Here is a 16,279-nt window from a genome sequence, read left to right as displayed (position 1 = left end):
GGCTCCCGCGTCTGCGCGCCCACGAATGCGCGCCCCTCCTCCACCCGCCGGAAACGCGGACCCTAGGCCTGGGGCTCCGGCTGCACAGGAGCCTGCGGAGTTGCTTCCAACTCGCCCGCAGCCTATCCGGTCCTCCGTCTCTGCTGCCCCACGTACGCGGGACTCCTGTTACAGGACAGCCTGGACCAGGAAGGCGGGCGCTGTGCTGTCGGGACGGGGGCGGCGGCGGCGGGATTGGGGCTGCCCCGTGCTACCGAGGGGATTTGCTTCCATTTCTCGCTGTCACTGCCGCCACCCCCACACACTACCGCACCGCGCCCGCCTCCCAGGAGCTGACTGACCTGTAAGCTGCGTCCCCCGAACATGGGGCAGCAGAGTCCGTCCCCAGGACAGGGCACGGGGGGGATGGCAGCATATCCACAGGCTCCCAGGAGCACACCCCTCTCCCCGCTGCTGCTGCCGCTAATGCTGCCGCTGCCCCCGCACCCTGAAAGCAGAAATCCTACATCAAGAAGTTTGCACCAACCAACCACACGCCCTCCCCTTTTTAGTCGAAAAGGAGCTTGAAGTCTAATTTGGGGAAGATGGTTCTCCAGGGCATAAGTTGGCCATTATCTTGGCCTGCAGCTGCATTAATAAGCAAGTGACAGACCAGGAGAAAATCTTTGCAAAATATAGAACTTGTTTCCAAAATATATAAAGAAGTCCTACAAACCACTTTTAATGAGACAACCTAATTCGAAAAAAATGGCAAAAGGAAAACATACGAATGACCAATAAGACTTGAAAAGTGCATATAACATCATCAGGGAAATTAAAATTAAAACCAAAATGGCTACTACTACACGCACACTAAGATGACTCAAATTGAAAACAATGACAACACCAAGTGATGGCGAGAACACCCAGAACACTCACAGGATGCTAGCGGGAGGGTAAAATGCTGCAAGCTTTGGAAAACAGCTGTGAGGTTCTTATAAAGTTAATAAAATTCCTACCTAGGTACCATCAATTCCCTAGGTATACACCTGAGATTAACATGTGTCCACAAATACTTGTATGAGAATGTTCACAGCAAATTCATAAGTTGATATGAAGTTAATATTTATAATTCATATTATTTATTCATAAGCCCCAATGGAAACATTCCAAATGTATGTCAAAAAGAAAATGAGTAAACAAACCGGTGTATTCAGACAATGGAGTACTGTGCAGTGACATGAAGGAATGAACCACTGCTGTACGCAACCACATGGGGGGATCTCAATATTAAGCTGAGCTAAAGAACCCAGATACAGTATCATGCTTACTGTATAAAATTTTATTCATATAAAGATTCGGACAGACAAAACTATTTCATGGGTTTGGGTTTCAGAACAGTATTTTCCTGTAGGAAAGGGAGACAAGTGGAAAAGGACAAGAAGGAATTTTCTGGGATGAAGTGGGAAATTCGATTATCTTGAAAACAATGTGGGTTAGATTTATGCGAACTCGTCGAAAGACTTAGTATTATCTACTAAAGATATGTGCATCTCACTGTATATAAATTGCATATTATAATTTCTTAAAAAAGGAAATTTTATCTACATGTTCTTACTTGTTCTAAGACCACAGTTCTTCCTGAAAAGAAAGCAATGTCATTGCATGCTCAGGGAAGTTGCTTTGTTTACTTCTGTCAAGGCTTTTGGTTTGAACTGGTACCTGATTTGACCATATTTTATACAATCATTTAACACATATATTTAAAACATTACTGATTGTTTCTCTAAGGGATTAGACTTTTGTCACAGTTCTCTACAATTTGATAAACAACAAACCACTCTTGTCAAGAGTCTGGTCAGTAGCAAGGGGTATTTTTAGTGAGGTTTAGTCCTTTCCTAAGGCATTAACTCCTCATATACTGCAGCTCAGTACTAACTCTCTGCATTAAAGCAGAATTTCCCATGTCCTTGAGCTTGGACAGCTGTTCTCACCTCTGTATTTTGGGTTGTACTTTGTCCACAATCTGAAACAATTTCTCATTCATTCAACAAATACTTACTGCACAGCTTTCATGTGTCAGGTGGTAGGTGGCTGTATGCAGGGCTGGTAGGCATCCAACGCTAAGGAAAAAAAAATACGATTTCAACCCTCTTTGAGTTTACAATCTGGAGTATTTGGGTTCAGACTGCAATCAAATAATCACATATAAATGTGTGTAAGTAGAACTGTGAAACAGCAGAACATATGCATTGGGAATAAGAGTGAAATGATACATGAGAGCACTTATTAAGTGCATCTCATTTGCAATGTAACAAGCAGATTTTGTCTGATGAGATAAACTATAACTGAAACCAAGAGATTTTTTAAGAGCTGACTGGGCAATACAGATGAGATGGTGGGTGGATGGGTTTCAGGCAGAGGGAGTGGCATATCCAAAGTCCTTACAGCAGGAGGGGGCATGGCATTATATAGGAGGCAAAATAAGGCCAAGGTACTGCTTAGCAGAGAGCACAGGACAAGATGAAGCTGGAGAAACAGACATGCTAAATATTTTTGCCTTTGTTTCTAAACAGTAGGAAGCCAGCAAAGGGGCATAAGAATATGTGCTGGGGGGAGGAAAGAATTTTTAAACAGAATTGGATTTTGAAAACATTGCCACAGTTCTTCAAGGTTGTTTTGCATACAATAGTATTGTCTTGTACTATTACTCACTTGTTCAATTACCTCTACACTATAAATTGTTTGAAACTCTGGAAATTCTTATTTCACCTTAATACTCTGCCATCCTAACAGTGTACTAGGGGTCCAATCTATTTATCGTTAAATCTATGAAAAATTAGGGGGAAAGGTACTGATTTATGCCCCTCTAATAATCAAACACAGGATAAGTCTGAGCATGCCCATACTTGGGGCAGTGAGCTTTGCAGTGAGAATGGAACATATGGCTGTGAAGTCAGTTGCCTCTTGGAAGAGATCAGTTGGCTTACCAACAAGCCACGCAGGCAGGAGGACCTTGGGATTGTCATCTGGTTCCAGTTCAGTCTTGGATGTCTGAGGTTTTAATTTCTGGTACATCCAGGGGAAATCAGACTTTGGGGAGATGACTTACAGTAACCAAACGCAGAAGCAACTGATTTTTTAAAATACATTTTTATTGAAGTACAATCAGTTTACAATATTGTGTCAATTTCTGGTGTTCAGTATAATACTTCAGTCATATAAGAACATATATATATTCATTTTCATATTTTTTCACCAAGTTATTGCAAGATATTGAATATGGTTCCCTGTGCTACACAGTATAAATTTGTTGTTCACCTATTTTATATATATTAGCTAATATCTGCAAATCTCAAACTCCCAATTTATCCCTTCTTACCCCCTTCCTCCCCTGGTAACCATAAGTTTGTTTTCTATGTCTGTGAGTCAGTTTCTGTTTTGTAAATAAGTTTGTCTGTCTTTTTTTTAAAGTAATATAAGTAATATCATAAGGTATTTTTCTTTTTCTTTCTGGCTTACTTCACTTCGAATGACATTCTCCAGGTCCATCCATGTTGCTGAAATGGCATTATTTTATTCTTTTTTATGGCTGAGTAGTATTCCATTGTATAAATATACCACGACTTCTTTATCTAGTCATCTGTCAATGGACATTTAGGTTGTTTCCATGTCTTGGCTATTGTAAGTAATGCTGCTATGAACATTGAGGTATATGTGTCTTTTTGAGTTAAGGTTCCCTCTGTATATATGTCCAGGAGTGGGATTGCTGGATCATATGGTACGTCTATTTTTAGTTTTTAAAGGAATCTCCATACTGTTTTCCATAATGACTGCACCGAACTACATTCCCACCAACAATGTAGAAGGGTTCCCTTTTCTCCACAGCCTCTCTGGCGTTTATCATTTGTGGACTTTTTCACAATGGACGTTCTGACTGGTTTGAGCTGATACCTCATTGTAGTTTTGATTTACATTTCCCTGATAATTAGTGATATTGAGTATTTTGTCATTTTACTCTCTCTTTTTATGATTAAGGTTTTTTAGCTTCTGTCTTTTAAATAATTCTTCTATCTCACTGAAATCAAGCTAAATAAAAATTCTTTGGGGAATTGAAGGTTTTTCAGAGGGTTAGGTTCTAATCTAGTTGACCCCTTTAGGAGTATTTTTTCATGCTTTCATACTATATGGTGTCTGCTGTATAGTACAATGAGCTTACAGTTCTTCACCAAAAAAAAAAAAAAAATCAATCCTGGCACAAGGCTGGCCTTCTTATTTTGCGCACCCCTAAATATACCCATTCTGTTATTACATCTAAGATTATCTGTTTAACGTAACATTGACTAATGACAGGTTTATAGAATGAGCACAGTGATAGAGTACAAACGCATTTTAAATTTGAAATAACTTCTAAGTCAACTAATCAGAAAACAGAACAAAAGAAAATCAGTCCACACAGGCAGATCAAAGCCACTGTTATATATGAACATATGCTAATGCAGCCCTCTGTTAGCCTAAATTCTTTACTGAACTATGTTTCTGGTATGCTGAACTACCACCATTCTGGGCATAAATGAGGCCACCCTTACATTAAGATTCTGAACTCCCATCCAAATTAGCAAGAAGACTTCTCTCAGAACTTCCTCCCTTGACATTTACCTACATCTAAAAGTGTGTTTGCTGATATCCAGTTACCAGCCCTGGTTTCACTCAGTGTTTGACAGAGCAGGAACGCAGATATACCTTTGGAGCTGAAATACTGCCGAGCTTGGTGACAGCTGTCCTGAAAGTTTCACGACATAACATTTCTTGCCACTGTTTCTGTTCCTACTTTTGCTACTGCTGTTATAATCAACATGGCCAAAAAGGATGAAATGACGGAGGACAATGAATACTGCTAGTGCACGAACAGAATGCATGCCACCATCACAGAGAGAAGACATGTCCTCTGTACTACACCCCTTTAAAAGAAGAAGACAGATTATTTGAAGAAGCTAGTGGTCCCAAGGTGCCTGAAACTTGAAGGGGGTACGTTCTTACATAGTGTCTACCCTATCAGGGTGCCCTTCGCCAAACACCTGGTCTGTCCAGAGCATTCGAGGCTCTGACAAAGTCCCTCATTCTTGATGCTTCTGGCACTCTATCACAGAAGTTGGAGGCATTGGGTCACTCTTTGCTGAAGGCTAAATGATTCACTTGATTAAAATCATTTTTCCAAAAGCCATGACTACCTCTGGCCTATCTCTGGTGGAACCATCTCCTTTTATTAGTAGCATAATAAATATGTGTTGAATGAATGAATTTCCTGTGATACAAGGAAAAATGGTGCTTTCCTCAGGGGCTAATGTGCTCAAAATCAACACTGTTATATATGTGTAGACTCCAACATTTACCAGGCTTTAGATTGATTCTTACTGCTAGTCCTCTGTGGTGCAAGCTGCCACCAGGATAACAAGGTCCAAAATTTTTCTGGCATCAGCCACCATGGGGACCTTGAACTGATGCTCCACTTGAGTGTACCACAGCAATTAGCCCATTAACTCTCTCAATATATTAAGCCAAGACGTTTATGGAGAACAGTTCAGTGGTTACCAACGGTTAGAAACAGCAGGGTTAGAGGCGGTGGAAGGGAGGTGTGGTTTTATGAAAGGGCCATACAAGGGATACTTGTGATGATGAAGATTTTCAGTGTCTTAACTGTGATGGTGGACAGCAAACCTGTTCTATACACGGAACTGCACAGAACTAAATACACAAACACACACACATGCACAAGTGTGTATAAGTTAAACCAGGGAACTCTAAAAAGATTAGTGTGTTGTATCAATGTCAATAACCTGGTTGCTGTAGTATGTTGTAGTTTTTGCAAAATGTTACCGTTGGAGGAACCTGGGTAAAGTGGACACACATTCTCTGTATTATTTAGTGAAGCTATATGTGAATTTATAATTATCTCAATAACAATGTTAATTAAAAATTAATCCTCAAAGAAAGGAGGCCCAGATCCTACCGCCTTTATTTAGTGTTTTCCTCCCCCATACCTCTAGGTAAATTCTTGTATGCAAATGTGAAAAACACATAGCCAAATCTGTTAGCAACATTCAAACTCTAAAGGTTAAAGGGTGTGTTGGAGAAGAAATATAAATCTAATTACTGTATATGAGCCCTGCTCTTGGCTCAGATAAAATATTCTACTTGACATATTGGAGAAAATCATACTCTGAAATATCTGTAGAAAATTTAAGGGAGAGGGCAGTGGGGCACATAATAGGGTGGAGCAAATCATACTGCTTTGTACTTATGTTATCTCTGTAATTTTAATCACTGTCTGACTTTGAAAGTCATTAATTTTTCTGCTAACATGTCTTAATAACAAAATAATATGTTCTGTGATAGATTTGTTGTGTAGATTAAATAAGATGTTGCATGAGAAAGCACCATGCACTTCCTGGCACAGAGCAAGAAACTAATGCATATTAGCTGGATCAGAATTGTATTAAGAAAAAAAGAATCAAACACAAACTAAGGTGGTGGAATGAAAGAGAAGGAAGCTCAAAGTAAATAAATAATACAAATCAGAATCATACAAGAATTCTGTTAGATAATTAAGCTGGAAAGCAAGCTCTAAGCAAAGCTGAAGCTAAAGAACAAATTTTGTGAGATTTAAATCTTAGGATATACAGATTACTGAGTGCTACTTATCTTTGCACTTTAGGTCTCGCAAATCATAAACTTATATAATAATATATGAATATAGCCAGTTATCATTATGTTGCATGACACACAGTGGTAGCCCAATAAGTTTTTGAGCAAATACATTACATACTAACTTCATAGCAGGCTAGTTGGAAAAAAAAATGATGGGCATTAATCACTACAAAAATGCACTGTAAAGCAAATTTGAGTAATGGAATTTCACTTTATTTCTGGTAAATATAGAGAAAATCAGAATAATTTCATATTCATTATTTGGGAAAAGAAGTCCTGGGTAAAGAAACAATGGAGCAACATATTACAAATCTTATAAGTATTTATAAAATGTGAACCCTTAATTTAAAAAAATTTTTTTGTTTGGTCTCTGTAATTCGACAATGTATAACATTTTATGTTGCTAATTCCAGAAAAGTGAAGAGGGGCATCCAAACACTCTCCGGGAGAGGGGATCTAGGTTCTAGTTCTATGGTTTCACTAATCACGTGCTCTCTGTAGTGAAATCAAAGGTCATACTTGGTCTGAGCAGAGAAGATTAGAGTTCTTTTACCTTTTGAGATCTGGAGTAAGATTTTACAGAAGAGGTGATGTTTGAGCTAGATTTAAATTCTAAGTAATATGAAAGGAGAACTTCTGTGAATAATTTATCTAGTTTATGTAGTCAGAAGATAAGGCTAAAAAATAATTTGGCTCCAAATACTGGAGAACCTTAAAAATCACGGAGGAACTTAAAAGCAGTAGAGAGACAATAGATCTATGTTTCACAAACTTTTTTTTTTCTATGTGGAATAAAGACTGGGGAAGGGTGACACAAAAGTTAGGGAGACCAGTCAAGAGGGTATTGTATTACAAGGGTACAAAATAATAGGAAATGGCAATTACAAAGGTAATTAGGAGAGAAAGCCAATTCAGGAAATTGTGTTTCCTTCTAACAGACTTCCAAGAATTGTTAATTAATTAAAAAGAGAGAATAAGGGAAATGAGGGAGACAGAGAAGTCCCTAACATGTGTTTTTTAAAGGAAGCCGGCAATATCATAAATGAAGATAATAGTAATAATACAAGTAGAAGTTAGTACCAGAAGTGGTAATAGTAATTAAACACTATACCACAAAGACTAAACTCAATGGTGTCATCACCACTGATTAAGTGACAGTAAATAAGTTATGTCACTTCTAGAGGTTTATTGTCAATTAGCATAAGACTACCTGTATAAAAGTTAAATTTAAAAAAATCTCCATTTTGGAAATTAAGTTCAAGGTCACTTATCTGACAAATACAGGGTGAGGGTACAATTTCTGATTATTCCATAATTATTATTTCTATCAAATGGAAGAGTAGTGACTGGAGATGACACTTGGCTAGAACAGTGACCATCATGATGTGATGATGATGACAATGATGTTGAAAACAGCAATAACAAATACTTTTTGGGAACTCATTATGAAGAAGACATTGTTCTAAGTATTTTATCTGATTAATTCATTTATTATTATTAAGAAAGTGGTAAGTTAAACACTGTTGTTATAATCCCCAAATAAGAAGGCTAAATGGTGGCCCCCAAACAGACAGGTCAATGTTCTAACCCCAGGAACCTGCAAACCAACATGATTTTATTTGTAACTGGATCTTTTCAGATACAGAGAAGTTAAACATTTTGACATGAAATCATCCTGGATTACACAAGTTATCCCTAAGTGTGTCCATGTGAGGGCTAGCTGCAGACAAAGCCATGAGAAGACAGAGGCAGAGACTGGAGTGATGCAGTCACAAGAATGCTGACAGCCATTAGAAGCTGGCAGAGTCAAGGAAGGATTCCCCACCAGAGATTCCAGAGATACAGCCCTGCCAACATACTGACTGCAGACTTCTGGCCCCAGAACTATAAGAGAACACTTCTGGCCATTTCAAGCCACCCAGGTAATGATAGTTTGTTGTGAAATCCCTTGGAAACTAATGCATCAATTATCAACTTCTTGCTCTTTCTCTCCACATTCAACCTTCCTTGTATGTTCTGGGAGTGGGCACTTTAAAAAGTTCTTCTTTGCAGCTGGCACCATTTTAAGCTCTGACAACAGACAGTGCTGGAGGGACACCGTAGGAAGACAGGGCTTCTCTTCCAGGTCCTGTTGTTCTCTTTTACATTTTATTTTGCTTTCTTTTTCTTCTTGCTTTGATTGCATGCCTACCAGTGGTTTGTGTGAACATTCAGGGATGCTCTCCTACACTGAATTTCAGCTGCACCTCCGTGAGACCACTCCCAGTGAGACTCTAAGATATCTTCCAGGGCAGATTTCCCCATCTCAAGCTGCCAGCACACTAGAGAGTTACTTCCTGTTTACAGGATTTAGCAGTACTTCTCCATCCACCAGCCTCTGCCCACAGAAGGTGGATCAACTCTGGCCTGGAACCACCCAGAGAAATTTTCCACAATCTATTTACCCATAACCGTATCTTCCCTAATGAGATCTGAATCACAACCTGGGGGAAGGGAGGTTCCAGGTTTATTCATTTCTCAGGTACTTTCCTCAGCCCTAGAGTATTTTTTTAGAGCTCTCTTTACCCTTTATAGGTAATCCCCCTGTTATAGTTCATAATTCTTTATAGTAAAGATTTATTTTTCCAATTACTATGTGGTTCCCATCATCTGATTGGCCTCTGACTGACACACTCATTTTGCATATAAGGAAATCGATGCACAGGAATGTAAACTGACTTGCCCAAGTTCACAGTTAGTAATTGGTAGAATCACTATTCAAGGTCAAGAAGAATAGTGCGAGCATCTGCAGCCACTGGGTTGTAAAACACTGACAGGAATGAACTAGATATCCAGCATATTAAATTGCAGAGATCTACAAAGTATCCAGATGAAAGGAAAAAATTATGTTTCTATTTCCTCTACTCACAACTGTACACTCATATTTCATGTCTGCTTACCAAATTAAAGGAAAATAGTTGTTTTTCTCCTAATTACTCACAGAATACTTTTTGACACCAGATGCATATTTTTTCCACATCAAGCAATTCCACAGTCCTCTATGGACACCAACTGGGTGTCCTATAACTTAACACAACTCTAACAATATCTACTTGGAGCTAGCATCAGATCTCAGAAGTTAAAGGCTCATTCCCACAAAACTGTTCCTACCCAACTCTGATGCAAGTTGCAAGTCCGGGTTGTTACTTCGTCTTCTAACAATTCACGTGTAAGTCACAAGTTCCCACCCCAGGCTCAGTAGTTTGCTAGAACAGTTCACAGAACTCAAGAGAACAAGTTATTCGCTAGAGCTTCAATATATTAATGGCTAAATAAAAGAGACCCATGGGGCCAGGTATGGGGAATGTGCAAGGGAAGCATCTGTGTCCTTTCTGGGCTCACCACCAACTGAGCTCTTCCATGTGTTTAACTAGCAAGATGCTTTTCAAACCTTGCATTTTAGGGAGGCATGATTGATTAAATCATTGGCCACTGGTGATTAATTCAGCCTCCAGCACTCTGCCCCTCCCCAGGGGTCAAGGATAGTACCAAAAGTTTCAACCCTCTAGTCATATACTTGGTTCCCCCGGTAACCAGCCCACAACCTGTGATTATTTAGAAGCTTACCAAAACTCATCTCATTAACATAAACTCAGGTGTGGGTGAAAGTGGCTTGTTATGAATAGCAAAAGACACCCCTTTCTCTTTTTTGGCTTTGGCAATATTTCAGGAACTGAGGACAAAAGAACAAATATTGTAATTAAAGATACTCCTATTGCTCTTATCACTCAAAAAATTACTAGGATTTTAGGAGCTGCATGCCAGGAACAGGGACAAAAACCAAACATAGAGTTCTTATTATAAATCACAATATCATAATAGGTCATATTTAAATTAATCATTTGACAATTATAATTTATAGATTAAAAGAGGTAGAAGGAAGCATTGTAGATCTAAATAACACAAATAAATGTATCATTTCAAAAGAGAGTTTGGAGCAATTGGTGCAATCCAGTCTCCATACAGGGGAGAGGTTCACAGACATACTGTAAATAGATAGGGTAAGGGGTCCTCAGAGAAAGACAATGTATGGCTTTCCTGACATAAGAGAAGCCATTTTTGCCCTAAGCCATTTTGTGATCTAAGCCTGGCCATAATGCTTGCTCTTGAATAGGTCACAGTAATTCATGATCTTAAGGAGACAAAATAATGCAGGAACAAACAACTGTTAACAGGCAAGAGAAGTAAAAACAGCAAAGATGATAAATCAGCTGTTAATATGCCCAGTTCTATCTTAATGGTAAAGGTTAGCCTGGAGCACTTTCTTGAGCTATTCTGCTGAATTCCAAGCCCCCTCTAGCCTCAACTACCAGAACAGATGGAACCTAAGGAATGATGATGTTGACCTTTTATGACCCTCATGACTTCAATCAACCAAAGCCTGGACTGTCAACCTTTGCCCCAGTGCTGTGCTAAATCTTCTCTGCTCAAGCCCTTTCATGAATATGCACATCCCACCCAAATCCCTTCATTAATATTCATGTACCCTTAGCTGAAAGCTCCCCCAATTTTGCTGTTCAGGGATACACTGCTTTGGGAAAGATCCCTGGTGTTCTCCTTACTTGCTCCAAGTAATAAATCCTTCTTTCTCCCAATCATTGGCTTGATTGTATCTTTTGGCTCAATACCCACCAACAGGCAAACCCAAGTAACAATACTCAATTTGGCCTATGAAGTAATAGCCTGTATGGTGATTTGTCAACTTTCTAATTAGCTCCCAACTTTTACAAATAAGGATATTTCACATAATAATGCAGTGTTTTTAGCTTCTCTGAAAAAAGTTAGAATATCACAACTTCAGAGAGGTCTGTTCAAATACTTAACAAAATTAACATTAATTATTCCACACCACTTCGTTAGCTCTAGGCGTTTTCTGTGCTTATTTATCTACTTCTGTGTGAAAATGTACCTATCTTGTCTATTTTTGTTACTATTGTTCCTCAGTACCAAGAGCTATTCTGGGTATATATCACCTCTTTCTCTTTTCCTAATATATATTATATTAAATATATACACATATATATACATTTTTTTTAATTACAAATGAAGAGGTAAAAGCCAGTTTGTTGTGGATTAAATCCAAGGCAGTGAAGGTAGTGAGTGTAGATTATTAAAAATAACAACAAAAAAGTACTTTAAAGTTAAAATAACCAAAAATTATATAATAAATTAATATATATGTATAAATTCTGATATATGTTATTTTAACATTTTTTAAAGTTAATAATTCACATTAACAAGTATGGAAAGATAAGTAATGAATACCCTAACTCTTGACTTTAAATAAAAGTTTTGGAAGAGTACCTGAGATTTCAAGTAAATATCAGATTCTGGTCTTGATTACTGATATATTAGCAAAAAAACTTTGGGAAAAATACAAATAATCTAAATAGACACTCCATTTTTGGTTAATGTTCTACCCAAATTTAATTACACAAACACACACACACAAACAACAATAAAGCACATTCTAAAGTCATTACACTCATTCCCGGGATGTAAACTGAAATTTAAGTCTTGAAAAAAAAAAAAAAAAAAGAAAAAAAAGAAAACGTCCCTTAGAGCTAAAGAACTGTTAAAAAAATTTTCAACTCTAATGTTTCACTCTTGGAAAATGCTACATGACCAAGTCCTAATAACTTTCTAATCCTGTATGATGTATCAGGATATTTCCAAATCTCCCATTTTAATAATCTTTTCACACTGTGGTTCATATCACACAGTTTAATCTTATTTCTCTTAATTAAACCATTTCTGCCCTATTTTTAAAACTTGGAACTCAGTGCTTGTAAGGTAATATCTTCAAAGCAAAGGATTATGTCATATGCTTAGTCTAAAAGGTGCTTTTGTACATTATGATGCTAGACACTATTATTTACAGTAATATAAACATAGTAATATGTAATATATGACATATAACCTTAATCATATAAATATATATTTATATTAATCATACCTTTGCTAAGTGATACTCCTGATTTCTCAATTATCTATTTAAATGGATGAAGCTCTAAGCATAGATATTTAAACCCATAAACCTTACTTGTGCTGGAGAGATTATTTATTGCCACTCTTCAGTTAAGATTATTTTGTGATCGTGCGGAATATATTTTAAGTTATTTATCTGTTTGACAATTCAAGTTTTTAATTTGATCCTCTCTTAATCTGTACTACCCTACTCAAATTTATTTTCCCTATGGTTCATTTATTTTATATACTTCACTTTATCCTCCAGTCCTTACTTAGATTTTCAACCCACAGTGACCTCTTTAAAAATCTAAGCTCATCTAAGATCTATTTGTTTGGGGCCAAATATCTCCTGTGTAGTAACTATACCATCTCTTTCACTTTTAAATTTATTTCACTTTTTTTTCAACTGCTGCATAAAGGCTGTGTTTTCCTATGTTTGGAGGAAAAATACACAGTTGTGACTAACAAATGCAAAAGGCCTTAACTTCATCAAGTTTTCTCAAATTTTGAATTCATTTTGAATAGCTTCTGTGTGTTTTAACAATGGAATTTAATAATTTATGCCAGAATTATCTTTCCACCTAAATCTATCATAAAGATGCTAGGTAAGCTTCTAGTTCTTATTCTCCTTTCATTGGCAAAGACAGATTTAGAAATACTACATCTAACCTTTCTCATATCATATAGTTAAATATGTAAAATTACAGACTATCGGTAGTGTGTAGCTAGATATACAGAAATGTTTATAGTATATAATTGAATGTGTATGTTTATAATGCATAGTTAAATGCATAGCAATGCATATAACAGAGTAAAATGTGTACAATTATGGAATTATTATTAGAAAACTTCTAGAGTGTTTACTTTAAACCCAGTCTTATTCTAAGTGCTTTACATATGTCTAGAAATTTAATTCTAGTAAAAACTCTATGAGGTAGGTACCCTTATTATCATACTTGAGTGAAAATTAAGGAAATCTAAGAATAAGGTAATTAAGTAAATTGATTAAGGTCCCTCAGTAAATATAGTCCTGAGATTCAAATTTTGGCAATTTCATTCCACTATTTGTCCTCTTATACATTATATCATACTACGACATAATTCAGAAACTATAATTTGATTTTACTGACCACTGAAGGAAAAGTCTTAGGTATAAATAACAATTAACTGTAAAAAATACTGATATGTACACTGAGGAACTGCATAAAGTTTCATAAAAGTTCTGTGCTTATCATCCCTAATGAACTTCAAATTTAGGATGAATAAAGAGAGTTGTTGAATACAGCTAAGTTCTGATGATATCAAAAATATATCACAACTTACATGACACTTCACTTTTGCTAAATAACTCTGAAAAAATAAGAGTTTATTACCATGCAGAGAGTACTGAATATAATTCCAAATTTGGGGAAATTTTTCTACTCTACTCAGCCACTGGTGAGTTTTCATGCAGCTTCTTTTTTGCATTCTTGCAAAAAGATGAATGAGGTGCAAGTCAATGTTACTTTCATCCACAGTTAAAAGGCAGAGATCAGTTGACCTAGCTGCTCTATCACCATAAAGCAGAGATGAGAATTGTGATAGAATACACGTCTCGGAGAGAGGCTTATGAGCCTCACTTCAAAGAAGGTTATTCTTTAGTCTACGCAGCACTGTAGAACATGAAACAAGGTAATAGTCAACCTATTCCAATTCTTTGCAAATGTTATCTTATTCCTTTACATTGGGTTGTGTTGTCAAGTATGGTATCCAGACTGTGTGAACTGACAGAAAATAAATGGATAGAAAAGGACTTAGTAAACCTTTATTCTTTAGTTTTACACCTTTGTTCTTTGGCTTCCATAAGAAACAGATTCTGTGTTTCATTGACTCTTTAATTTCCTAGCCTTGACTTTGAATCCATTTTATAAAAATTCCAAAATCATTGTACCATCAAAATAGATGATATAAATACTTAAGAATCTCTTTAAGTCACTTATGAAATTAGACGGAGTAGGTGTCTTTTCAGTACTTACATACAAGTACACACGTAAGTGATCATATAAAACATTTTCCACAGTAGACCTCTCTCCCATCCTGGCATCCTCATGTTCCCGTACAACAGTTATAAATCCTTTTTCACTATGCCTTTCACAGATCTGTAGTAGTAATCAGTGCTTTTTAGAAATGTGAAAGTCAGTGCAACGAGGGCATAGTTCAGTGGTAGAGCAAGTGCTTAGCAAACATAAGGTCCTAGGTACAATCCCTAGAACCTCCATTAAAAATATAAGTAAATAAAAATAAAATAAACCTAATTACCCCCAAAAAAGAAAAAAATTAAAAATGTGAAAGTTAAAAGTCATATATGCACTAATAAGAGTATTTTTCCTAACATCAAAAGAATGATGAATGTATTACAACTCAGCGTTTAAGAGAAGCTACGTTTTCATTCTTGCACCATTCATTCTTTAAAAGGAAGGTAACAACCTCCTTGAGTTTGATGGAAAGAAAGCTTTGTCTAATTCTGAGACTCTTTCTTATTTAGGATTTGTGTTTCTCTTCATAATAATCTTTACTTGTTTGTATAGCAAAGATTATAAATATAATATGCATTGCATCTGAGTCAACATTCCCACTCTACCATTTATTTAGTCATGATAACACTGAGAAAACTAACTTTTCTGAGGATGTATTTTCTCTTCTTTTCATGAGGTTTACACTACTTACCTCACAGAACTGTGACATAAAACAACTTAGAATACTTAAAATATTGACGTACTCAGCATGTGCTGCACTCATTGTACATAACAGGAGGAGCTGCTGTTGTTTTTGATACTATAAGATCTCAAATGACTTCAACCATTAGCTAGCCCAATCTCAGGCAAAAAAAAAAAAAACAAAAAACAAAAAACAAAAGCAAAAGCAGACCTCAACTCTTAGTTTATTGCAAACATACATCTTTTGATTTGGCTACCTAAGGTCCTGAGGGATAAAATGAGGAAGATATTTCCTTTTCAAAGTAAGACAATTAAATGAGATGTTTATAAACAAATAAATACCTAAACATATGAAAACAATAATAGTTAAGCAATTTAAAGCTAATCTAGAATAGTTTTTCTTATTGTCAAGAATGACAATTGGGGAAGATGGTTATTAACTACAAAAAAAAAGTATATTCTAAAATAAATGTCATTCATATAAATAGCACTGTAATTCTCTAACAGCTGGAAATATTACTGAAAGCTAGGACAATAGTGGACATATTCACATAGATAAGATGCTAAGCACAGAACTCACTTTAAGATTCTGAAAATGCAATTTCCACATTAAAATACATATTTTTAAAGTCTGGCATTATGGGTCCATACCCTCTTATTTTCATATGTATCAACATGTTCACTAGGCATTATCAAATACTGAAAGATCAAAAAAAAATCAGAATTTGGTATCCTGTAATTTTGCTTAGAGGAAGCTATAAAAACGTGGTGAAAAATCTATTTCACCAGATATCAATTACCAGAAGGGGAAAGGAAAAAAAAAAAGCAAAACATTAGTTTAAGAGTGTCTGAAGAACTTGATTTTCAGCAGAATCCATTTACAATCC

The 16,279-nt window shown here is 36.5% G+C and overlaps 1 long non-coding RNA gene across 1 annotated transcript in view; it reads right to left on the bottom strand.

Annotated features, from left to right (window-relative positions):
* Window positions 1-1,989: 1,989 nt before the first annotated feature.
* Window positions 1,990-16,279, bottom strand: part of LOC140688851 (uncharacterized) — an 82,234-nt gene continuing 67,944 nt past the window's right edge. The window contains exon 5 of the long non-coding RNA XR_012063692.1: window positions 1,990-2,102. This is a non-coding gene — a long non-coding RNA (uncharacterized lncRNA). The remainder of the gene's footprint in view (window positions 2,103-16,279) is intronic.

Source organism: Vicugna pacos, chromosome 24, assembly GCF_048564905.1.
Source record: "Vicugna pacos chromosome 24, VicPac4, whole genome shotgun sequence".
In the NCBI taxonomy this organism is placed as follows: Eukaryota; Metazoa; Chordata; class Mammalia; order Artiodactyla; family Camelidae; genus Vicugna; species Vicugna pacos.
Note: the sequence above shows the minus strand (reverse complement) of the source record. Positions and strands in the feature narration are given on the sequence as shown.